At 41.2% G+C, this 11843-nt stretch overlaps 1 protein-coding gene across 1 annotated transcript in view; it reads right to left on the reverse strand.

Moving 5' to 3' along the window:
• The window catches only part of LOC105675122 (serine/threonine-protein kinase MARK2-like), a 66839-nt gene extending 57827 nt beyond the window's left edge, over positions 1–9012 (reverse strand). Inside the window, exon 1 of the mRNA XM_012371977.2 lies at positions 7098–9012. The gene's annotated coding sequence lies outside the window, so the exon portion shown is untranslated. The remainder of the gene's footprint in view (positions 1–7097) is intronic.
• Positions 9013–11843: the final 2831 nt, after the last annotated feature.

Raw genomic sequence — 11843 nt, forward strand, 5'->3', positions numbered from 1 at the left:
GCAAACGAGCGACAACTGGAAGACTGCTCTCGATTGGCGATGACACGATCACAATCGACGACGATAGCGGCACGACGGCGAAACGTTACGCGGCTTCCCTCTTTAATCGCGGCACAGAGCGGTAGTGATTAATTAGATTTGCGCGTAGCGGTTTTCATTGGTGCGGCTTCAACGAGCGACACGCGCGAATGTCTGCACGAATTCGTCCCGAGGTAGAATTCGTACGAGCGGTTGCATGCAGGTGCTGCTGTCAAGGTTGTCGTCCCCGGCAGGTGGACGATGTCAGCCTTTATCGCGATTCTTCTCAAACATTTAAACGCTTTACCACGAGCGCCTCATTATACGAGATTTAATTTAGGGCCAATTATTGTAAAAGATTTCCGAGAGCGATACCAAGATTTTTTTTAATTATACTTGTGTATATTTTTATTATACTTACAAATAAATTATTTATTAATTTCTCCTATTTTGCGCGAGAGAATTTATTCGTTTCTGAAGTAATCATATTGATTGAAAATATATTGATTCCAGGTGCTTTAAGAAAAATCAAATTGAATTATACGCGTTTACAATGGCATCACGGACTTAGCACTAGCCTTTCACTATTCAAGAGCATTCTGTCTCTTCAGGAAGATTGAAAAATGCTGATTCACATTTTCACAGCGGGGAAACTAAATGCAAACTATGAGCGTACACCTGGGTGCACTCGTTACGTTCATCGATCCCGTTCTCTAACACTGAAAAGCTTAAAATCCCCCGCGTAGAGAATAAGCGAGATATTACGACACGGATGCAATTAGCCGAGGGTCACTGCACCCGACGAACCTTCCCGGAAAGTCACGACGGGTCGCATTACCGGAGCCGTCTGTATTTCGGAACCTATTCGAGCGAGGTCGTCGTCTTTTCACGACCCGTTGAAATGTTAATCCGCCTCGCGCAGAAATCTAGTAGCGGAATGTCATGCGATTCAAATCATACTTGCGAAATTACATTACATTAATTTTGCAAGTTTTCCCTTTTTATATAATTCTTTTTCGGACGCATATATTTTTCTTTCGTGTTTCGAGTCAGAGCATCGCGTGGTCACGCATCGCGAACGTTAATTAAATTCATTCCAAGTCACGGTTCCAGCTAAACGACCGTGATGACGTCACTCGACGAGATAGAAATCGATGACGTTATGTCGCCGCGAGATCAACGTAACGCAACGTGAGAGAATTCGCTGAAGTCAGAGCACACACGCGTAACTTCTGTAATCGGAATAATTAAAATATTTTACTCCGTCCGTGGGCGTGTGATAACGCGTGCTATTTCTGTAAAACACGCGAAGAAAAACTCGGAAACTGCAGCAATACAAACTGAATCGGAAACCTACTTTCGATGCGTGTTCTAATTACAGATTTAAAGCGAATTTAGCCGCGGCGAAAGCCATCTTCTGCTGCCAAAGTGGAAAGTGTAACACGATTAGTGGAGCTCATATAATTTTGATTCAATTTTATTACACGCCATTGCGGATAATCGCGCGAAACTCGGAACGAGTGGTAAACGGAATAAGTCGTCATTACGCGAAATAAGCTGCTGCACAAAAAAAAGTAATCCGCGTAAAAATATGTAGAATTTTTATGCAGTTCAAGTTCAGTCGAAATTAATGTCGCTCGTTAAAATTAATTCGGCGCTCTCGATGCGGCATTTTAACAATGAGACAATTTTCCACGCGACGTTAAGTGCAAAGCGTTGAATTGTTTTTGAACAAAAGTGCGGTAATGCGGTGGACGTGGACGCGATCTCGTTATTATTTCCGACACGCCCGCGAATGCGTGAAGGTTACGCGCTCGCTATCTGTCCGTAATACCAGCTGGATGGAGAACGTACTACGCACCTCGCACTACACAACTATGCAGATTACTGTCACCGAAGTAATTTAATAGTCCGTCGCGACGATACCGTTGTTACGCTAAGTTGCGCTGAAGCGAACTAAATTTGCCGGGGCGAGCGCGTTCGTTCGTCCGAGAAATTGCCGGAGAAAATCGCGTGAATTAAGATTCATGGATTCACTGCTCGCAATATCCTTAAAACGTTCTAACAATCATCGATCCCGCGCCGCACTCGTTCTTCTGTCGGACGCGTGGACATTAAGCTGTCTAATCTAAAATTATGTAACCTCGCGTGACCTGCAGAAAGGTACTTTATGAGAGAAAGGGAAAATTAACTGAAGCTTTTCAATAATATTAATCCACTTCAATGGTCATTACGTCAAGGAAAAAAAGGAGCTTATATCCCTTAAAAACTAATCCCATTAAACTAATCACCTGTGATCGGTTGAAATTAAAGTACTTAATGTAAGAGCTCGTGAGGTCAAGGTGGAACATATTGCTATTTTACTGCACAGTACGATATTCTGCTTAGCGTGTTGATATCCGCAAGGAAATTTCTATTTGATTAACAATATCATTGTAATCTACGTCTATTAAAAATAATTATGGCGAATTGTCTGGGCATTTGACTATCTCGCGGATCTATTTCGCGGATATTCTGTTTGCAAAGTATTAGCGGCAGTGTAATTCGAGCGAATTATCTAGCTATTAATCAGCTGCATTTATCTTCAGCACCGAAATGTAGCAGACTGCATAAATAATAATGACAAAAATTAAAAAAGCTCATTGATAATTTCAGAAATTGTAAAAGCGCAGCGCTATTGATAATTTTCGGATAAGAAATGAGGAGGATCGATGTATCGCTTCTTCGCGATAAAATATTAAAGCTAGCGGTTGAAATTCAAGATTCACAGACAGCCCGTACACATAAATATTATATGTACATATATGTTATATGTGACGCGCGTACTCAGATAGATAACAGAGAGAGTATCCCTTCCGCCGATAATATAATATTACAACGGATATCCGGTCGTGTCACGAATAACGAGCGGCGGGCTTCTCCTTCGGGCACAGTCGTGAGAGGTCGACATTCCTAAGCGCGCGGTATGATTCATCGTCATGATGCAAAGACACGACGAAACCAATAATTTCCATGTAAACACGAACGAGGGACCGGAGCTCTCTAGACATTCAAGCCAGAGTGCTAGCGAATGCACGCGATATCTTGCGCATAGCTGTGATTTCCTGCGCTGTTATTTAATAACTTAACAGCACGACATTACTATTCAATTTGATCGTTCTATTTTACTGACACAATCTGATTAGACTAATGAGAATGATATGGACAATTTCTAATTTGCATTAATAAATCGCCGATAAATCGGATGAAAAGGATAAATCGTAGAAATATAATATAATAAGCAATAAACGCGTAAATGCAACACGTGATTGATAAATAATAATAATTACGAATTGCTAATTGCATCAATTAGCTCAGCCCATATATTTATCAAACTTCGTTGTTACAATTCGCGAGTGCGAGCTAGATTCCAGAAAACGGAGTTATAAATATACCGGCGTCACCTTTGGTTGTATTTAAAAGTCCCACATCACCTTGAGATCGTGGATTAATGGAACGACATGCAAAGTCGACGAGATGCATTGGACAGACGATGCATGCGTGGTGAATCGAAAATTCACTTTGTTCGTATGCGCTCGATGCTCAAGGAGGGAAGGCGGTTTCTCGTCGATGAGAGAAATTACAACGCGTCCTCGCGGATGCGCCCAGGCGACGTCGCAAAGGACGACGGCGCGACGTGACATGGTACGCGTGTGTACGTGTGAGCGGGTCTCCTTGAGCTCGGTAGTGCATATCTCCGTTGTACGATGCACTCTCTTTCGCTGCCTACGCTGTGTGCGCGGCCTGGTGGGCAAGGCGAGGCAAATTCCTCGATATCGCTTGTTCGTGTAAAGCGCGGAAGAGAAATTCGCTTTTACGATCGCCGAGGAACTTGGGCGATGGGTGGTCGAGCGCGAATGATGCGCATACAGAAAAAAATGGTAAACAACATTCGTTTCTTGGAATCGTTTAGCGAAGTAACAATTTGTAGCAATTTTTCTCTCGTTTCTCACGTTTCTCTCTCTCTAGCAGAATCGTGCGAAACCGCCTAATAATTATATTTTAAAAGCTGTATTTTCCAAATCACGAAAATAAAACGCGTATATAAATAAAATAAAATATGAAATACTTTTGCATTAAATTTAAATAAAAAAAAAAAAAAAAAAAAAAAAACTTTGAAAGCGGATAACGCGCGCGCGTTACGCGTAAAAAATGGTATTTGCATTCGATCTTTTGAAACTGCAACCGCAGATCACGTTTGTCATCGAACGCTAACAGAATCGCGTGTTGACGCAATGGGCGTGTTAAACCGACCGCGAAACATCACACCGTCACCACCCACCGTGTAACGACTCCTGTACAGCCGTGTAAGAAATCGCGTCGAGCATCAACGCGAAATATATGGCGCATCAAGATCGATGAATCGCGGGATCGATAGCTTGCTCAGAACGTGAACAAGCAAAACAATTTACATGATGTGTGACAATGCATCATATTTGCACCTAAATTATTGATCATGTGTGCAGGTTTATCCACCTCTGCTGTGCAGAAACATACGACTATGTTAATTTCATCCATAATTCTTAAAAAGCTATTATATAACTGCTTTTATTTATTTTTCACGTCTAAATAATTTTGTGTATTTCTTTGGGTAAATTAAACGAGAAAAATTAATTTAAACTTTGATCTTGTATTATAAATTATTTAATTATTTTAATGTGAGTTAAATGATTCTGACTCCAAGTTTTCCTCTTGTATACTGTCATATAGATTTTAAAACAATAAACAACATCTTAATTATTTATTGATTAACGATACGTTCGTCACGCATGCTTTTCACCGAAATAATGCGGTCGCGGATCTTTTCGGACGAGGATCATCACGGTATTCGCTTCGTGCGATCGTCAGTGTGCCACGAATCCGCGCGCGACCTCTTAATATCATTAACGTAAACGAGTTAACATTATTCTCGAGACAGACGCGGAGAAACCCGTAATCTTAGATCAATAGTATGTGTATAGTAAATAGGTACTGCGGTGATAACTTTGGAATTCAGATTGGAAAATGAGATTAAGTTACTATCAAGATTATCGATAGGGCGTTCCGTAATTAGGCGTCTTCAATTTTCCAATGTGAAGCGGTAAATTCTACAAACAGTTACTTCGATCGCGAAAGGTACGAATAATAATTGGAATAGCGATGTAAAAAATTCTGTTATAACGATATAATCCGGAATAACGATATAATTTTACGGTATAATTATTGCGAATAGACGGTTATAATAAGACATTGGCCGTTCGCGGCGAAATAGGCTGCGCCGATCAGTTGAGCGAGTTAATGAAGCTAGCATAAAAGAGCGGGGCTCTCCCCACGTCTCGTCGCACGAGATCGTCGGCTAGATCGGTCGATAAATCTCCCGCGGCCGTCCGATGGGCGCAGCACCACGTCTCAATAACGTCCGTTCCTCGAACGAACCTGTTGCAGCACCCTTGACGCGCAAATTAAAAAGCACCGACGCATCACCTATGCATGTCACGCGCCTCGGAACTCGGCACTGTTGCGCTCTTGCGACATTCCGTATAAATTGGTAAAACTGCAAGTCACATAATGTCGGCTGGAACGTGAATCGACAACCGGTCGTGACTGTGAAAGAAGAAAAGAGTTCACGCCGTCCGGGTCTTTGCTAAAAACACCCGCATCGAGCGCGAGAGCGGATCGATACTATCGCAGATGGAGACTGGCCGATTGTCTTCAATAGAACGCATGCATGAGAAGTCCGACGGAGCGATATACTAGGTGTTATTAAGTAAGCGATTGCGGGTCTTGGAAATGCAAGAAATGAGAAACCATTTCCTTCTACAGAATATTGCGAAATAAAGCACTTTCTACGCTTTCGTATAGGCTTTTCTTTTTTTTTTTTTTTGCCCATCCCCAACTGTTGAATGTTATTGTTCGTGCAAGCTAAATTGCTCTTTGAAAATATAAAACAATATGTTCTTTGATTATTAAATATTTTACCCTCTTAAAGATCCTTTTGTATTTTTAATACTGTTTTCATTTGTAATACGTAATCGGATAAAAATATTAATAGAATTTAAAATATGCGCGTTTATTATAAGAATGATTAAAATCTAGTTTCACCAGCGGTAGATAATGCCATGAATAAAAGTCTACATTCATTATGTTTTTCTTCTCAGCTGAAGAGAGGAAGTGTATATTTATTCGGCGAATCGCAGTCACGTTCGACGTAAACGTTATTATTCATCGCTGGTGAAACCGGACAATCAAGATATTTCTCCCGTATCAGCAATTCACAAGCACCATGATGGCCGCTACGGCGTGTTTAGAAGAAGGTCGGAGCTTGCCAATTGTCGGGACAATGTTTACATCGCCGATATTAATATCAGCGGAATAATAAATACTCTGCCGAAGCATAGGCACGTGATATCCCTCGATGACCAAACGACGTCATCGTGGGATACGCGTTACGCGCGTAAATTTCCAGCGAGATCAACATCATCCACCGCGTTATCGAAAAACGAGAGGTATCATGGATTGTGGATTACGCACGAACGCTAGCAACAAACAAGCGCGTTATCGGAGCGCGAACCGTCATCGCGAACCGTAAGATTGCGCAGCACTATCACACGGAAAAGTTCACAAGTTTACGAATCAGCAGAATCTTCACTCTTCACTACCGCTCGTACGCGGAAAAAAAAGAAGATACACTATGATTTTTACATCCGGAATGACGTCGTGCCGCCATGTGGTCGAGCGAAGTCGGGAAGAAGCGGAGAAGAACAGTGTACGAAAAATCGGAGCTCAATCAAATAGGAATTTTATTAGGCGCGCCACGTATCGGAATAATAAAGCCGCTGCCTTCGCATTTCGATAGACAACGCGGTAAACAAAATGTCACGCATAAATATGCGGATTTATAAGTTCAACGATAACAAAATTATATGTTAATGCACGTAACGTGAATAATACCGCAGATGGAATTTAGAGCTCCAGCTTCGCAGAACCGTCCTTTTACACGTCTCCCTTCGTCGACGCAACGTCCCGGGTGGTCGTCGTCAATCGCCGTCAATTCGACGTACCGTATCGTCTCTCTCTCGGAGCGCGCGAGGAGAAGAGACGAGGAAAAAAAAAGTAGCCGGTCGTCGTGGCACACCGTTCATCCGCTCGCTCTCTCTCTGTGCTGCTCGATCGCGAGTCTCGTGCTAACTGAACGCGCCGAGCGCCGAGCGGGGACACGCGAGCTCTCTTCGTTACTGGGATCTTACTAGCGAGCGCAATACGCGCGCTGCTCCCGCCCGGCCGTCCATCCGCTTCTCGTCGTGTGTGTGCGTGCGTGCGTGCGACGTACACATATGCGACCGACAGCCTCCTCGATTCCGGTCTCTACGATATTGCGAATCGTTTGCGCGCGAGGATCGATATTCCTCGAAATATTGATATAGTTTGTCACACTTGAGATATGATTTCGACGAGAAGACGACACTCCGCGTGTGATTCTTTTTAAGAAGTTGAAAAAAATTAATGATTAAAATTCACGGAAAGATACCAAAATTTCTATCGTGTAACTATTTTCGGTATGAAACGAGTTTTCATTGGATAAAAGCCACGTGAGATTTTTCAGGTGAAAAGTGAAAAATTTGTTGATAGTTGCACGCGTAGATATCGATGTTATAGGCGTGTCGGAATAATTTCTGTTTGTGCGATAATAGTATCGTAATAACCAAGATGTGTTAAGAAGAAAAACTAACCGATAATTTGAAAAGAATTACGTAAATATCGATAATTGCAAATGTTTGATTTAATTTTTTCAACACGTGTAATTTTTATCTCTCTCATAGAAGTTCTTTGTTTTCAGCGCTTCAATTAGCGTATTTTTCCATACCTGCAGCTTTAAAAGTAAAGCTTGTATCGACATCATACCGGTTTGAAATGTTGTTTGTGCATATATGAAGAGCGCGATTGGCACGGCGCAAATGTGTGCATGCATGTGTTTTGTTTCTCGTTGAGTCTCTTTCGTGCGTGCGTTTTTTATCAGGCTGTCGCCATAACGATAATTGTCGTACTGAGGATGAAAGGATTCTAATACATTCACACACGGCCAATAAACCACCAATTTACTGCCGATCATCTTTGCAAAGATAATCATACTACTCATAACAAAAATAGCATGCACGAGAGAAGCTGGTGGCAGGAAATTTATTCCGAGAAATAAATTATATTTTGACGCTTCGCTGTTTCTCGTAATCGATAATATTAATGTTTATATTATATAAACAGTATTGAAAAATATCATGTTTTTACTTTTTTTTTCCATTAATATTTAATATTATTAAACTTGTAGCGCGATTAAATGGACCAGGAAAGTTCTCGTATTATATCAGGTGAGAATCTAGGATTTTTAAATCGCCGTTTCTCGCGGATTAACACCACGTTGTTATAATTAATTCGCCTACAAAGTCTGCGGGTCGGAAAATGCGCGAGAAATCTCCCAGAGTATACATCGGCGCTTCTACAAGCTGCGCACTCGCTTGTGTACGTCACGTAACAACGAACGCAGGTACAGGTGTGGATTCCCTGTAACACTTTTGCTGAAGTGTTGTGACTGGCGAAGACGTATCATAGAGAAACTGGGATCGCGCAGATATCTCTCTCCGTAATTTTAGTAAGTTCCCTCGCGGTTGCGCTCCGCGCTTGATTGAAGCGGCGATCCATCACACCGCGTGACGTTCCAGATAACCCCGACTTTTAAAAAGACTGCAAACTGCGATTTCTGAAACTGCTGAGCCATGTTTGTACATATAGATAGAACACGATACATACAGATGCGCGTAATATGGCAATAAAATTCCAATAGCATGCGGCGCATTGCGAAACTTGCGAACAAATAAAACAGAAGCTCTTTACTACCGCGTCTAATAGTTGCCCGACAGTTGTGATTAAACATGTACAAGCATTCTTACGTACTTGAAAAACGTGAGATATTAGAACAAAGATTAATAATTGAGTAAAAATCAATAAGATGTTAATTTGAATTATCAATCTTTTTCTTTTTGCAGAAAATATTTTCAACAGCGAAAGCATTGTTCGACTCGATCATCCTACGATAACAATGAGCCACTGTCTTCATTTTTGCTTCTCACCTGAAGGCTAAGATATTACGTGGGCGTGTTCGCGCATATTTACGAGTGGATTCCGCGTACGTTTGCGTTCAGGACGCCGCGCCGAGTGAATAGAAATTAAGTGCGCCGCGCAACCGCTCCTAGATGCATTCGTTGCACAACGAACGCATTTAGAGCGAGAGAGAGTGGCGCGGGAGCAGAACTTCTAATAGAGGAGAGGGAGAGGGGAAAAGGACCCAACGGTAGGGGGCGGATCGGAGAAACGAGCGGACGGATCCATTAGATTAATTGACTTTGGGAATTGATGCATGTAACATAGAGCAAGGCGAGCCTTTATGCGAGCTGTGCACGAGGAGCTCTCGTAGATTTTAACCCTCGGATGGACGCGTTTTATTTTACAAACACGGCTCTCGGCCACTTGGGATCCCAGTTAGTGCCTTTTACTCCTCTCGTATTTTATGGCGATCGACATACCGAGCCGGTGCTATAACGCTATCGCGATAAGCTTCCTATAATAATTTATCAGTCGCAGTATTCGTCAAATTTTCTTTTCAATTTTATCGAAGTAATTCGGATGAACGTGTAACTTCATTTTAATTAGATGAAAAAGAAATGGCGTGTCATTCAATCAATCGTATACAAAATTTGTGATTGCTGTTATTGGAAGATTAAATAGTTTCACCTTGTCTAACTAATTTATAACGATCGTTGAATTATTTTAACAGTGATTAATGGTCGTTTTCTTTGATTGATAAACTACGTGGGGTAATCCTCGAAAAGGGTTTAAAGTGGAAAGTTCGGGTCACGACCTTCGGCGATCGGAAACTTTCACGAAGTGTGGACGAAGTGTATATCTTCGCCGTATAGAAAGTGATGTTACTTGAAGAGAAAACATACACGCTCGAACGCGATAGCACGACATTGAACGCTAGTTGGCAATAGAGACTTAATGGAAAAACCGTTCGGATATGTGCAATGAAGATTCATGGTCATTAACCCATTTGTATCGCGAGCGATCTGTCGCGCTAACTATCAATTGCCAAGTGGACCGTGTCATCAACGGTTTCACTAGCCCACCGCTTTCCAATTATGTTCTTGTCAACGTAAATCAATTAATACTTTTCCATACGTCACATGGACGAGATGGAGATTGTGGAATTGGTTAAATCGATTAAATTGATAATACACAGTATTAATGCCGATAAGTAACAAGCATTATTATTTAAATACAATTTTCTTTTAGTTTTCTGCAAACTTTGCTGTTTGCATTAATTAAATCTGTGTCAAAGTGGAGTGATCGGAATTAGAAGGATCGATCGATCGTGATTAAACTTCTCACACAAACATCCTTGACATCCTCCCTTTATATCGACGAAGAAAATCAACCTAGTTAATGCTCGATAGTTACGCGAACAGTAATTAAAACTACGCTCAACCTCGACCAGCTTTGCTCGTCGATCGTGCAACAAGTACGGCAGCGGAACGCTAGGGGGAAAAACAACGTTAGCGAGCGATATGTGCGAACAGTTCGATCCCTTTGAGCGCATAAAGATTACCCTAATTAATCCGGTCGCCTAACCGTTATGTTTAAAGCGCGACAGCAAAGCGCTTTGATTTGAATACAACGCGCAGCGCGGATGGCAGAATTCCTTTGCGTAACGCTAAAGGATTTTGCGTAACGTTGAAGATGAAAGGTAGTGCTGTTGAAGGTAAGGCCGAGATCTCAAACAGCATTTTAATTAGCGTGTTTCATGCCAAGAAGTAACAAGTGTAAAAAGAAATGCTGAATAAGTATGATTAAAGATCTTATGTGTAAGACGAAAAAAAATTAAGTAAAAAAACAGCCGCTAGGTTGAAAGGCACATAAGAATTCATTTGTTCAATATACAAGATGTCTAACCGTATTTTTTGTTTAGTTTGTTTTTTATATGTGCTTTAATCATCCGGCGACACAAAATAGTTTTTTAATGAAAGTCGGTTATAAATTTCTTCCGCATTGTTTCCCGCTCGTTAAGTATCATCATGGAAAGCAATAAAGAACCGTCATTTGTCCGCGAGAATAAAGAGTTAATTCACGGCTGGGAATCTTATGTCAGAACATTCTTCTGAGTTTAGTTCGGTGACGTAAGCTGGACGTTTCCAGGAACTTATTCGTAACTTCGCACCTGGATGTAAATTAGTCCGGCAAAGGTCCAAGTAATTTATGAGACACGGGGGAAGACGCACCGCTAGAGAAACACCGTTTTAATAAATCAGTTTTCTCAGCTGACAACGTGATCAGAATATATCATCGGCGACTGTCTTGGAACGAAATAAACATTTGTACAAATAATACAAAATAAATCTTTTTATAGAGCTGCAATTCAATCTTTTATAAAATATCGATAAATATATTTTGTGAACTGTACTATAAAAAAAATTCTTTTATCTTGTTCACCCCTTTATAGATTTTCCTTTATCCCTTACAGAATTTAGATACATTTCTTTTCTTTCAGCAAGTGCTCTATAAAAGAAATCAGATCTCTCCGCTTCGATGTATTCGGGATTTCTGCGACATCAGTCGGAGCGTATCGGAATTTAAATTGAGGACTTATCTCGGTAGAATTGCGAGAGTAAAGTGCAGTCCTGACATAGATATCCGAAACGCATAACGAGATAATCTGCATATGTATGGAATAAGATTCGTATCGATGACCTTATGACGTA

Source organism: Linepithema humile, chromosome 5, assembly GCF_040581485.1.
Source record: "Linepithema humile isolate Giens D197 chromosome 5, Lhum_UNIL_v1.0, whole genome shotgun sequence".
Lineage (NCBI taxonomy): Eukaryota > Metazoa > Arthropoda > Insecta > Hymenoptera > Formicidae > Linepithema > Linepithema humile.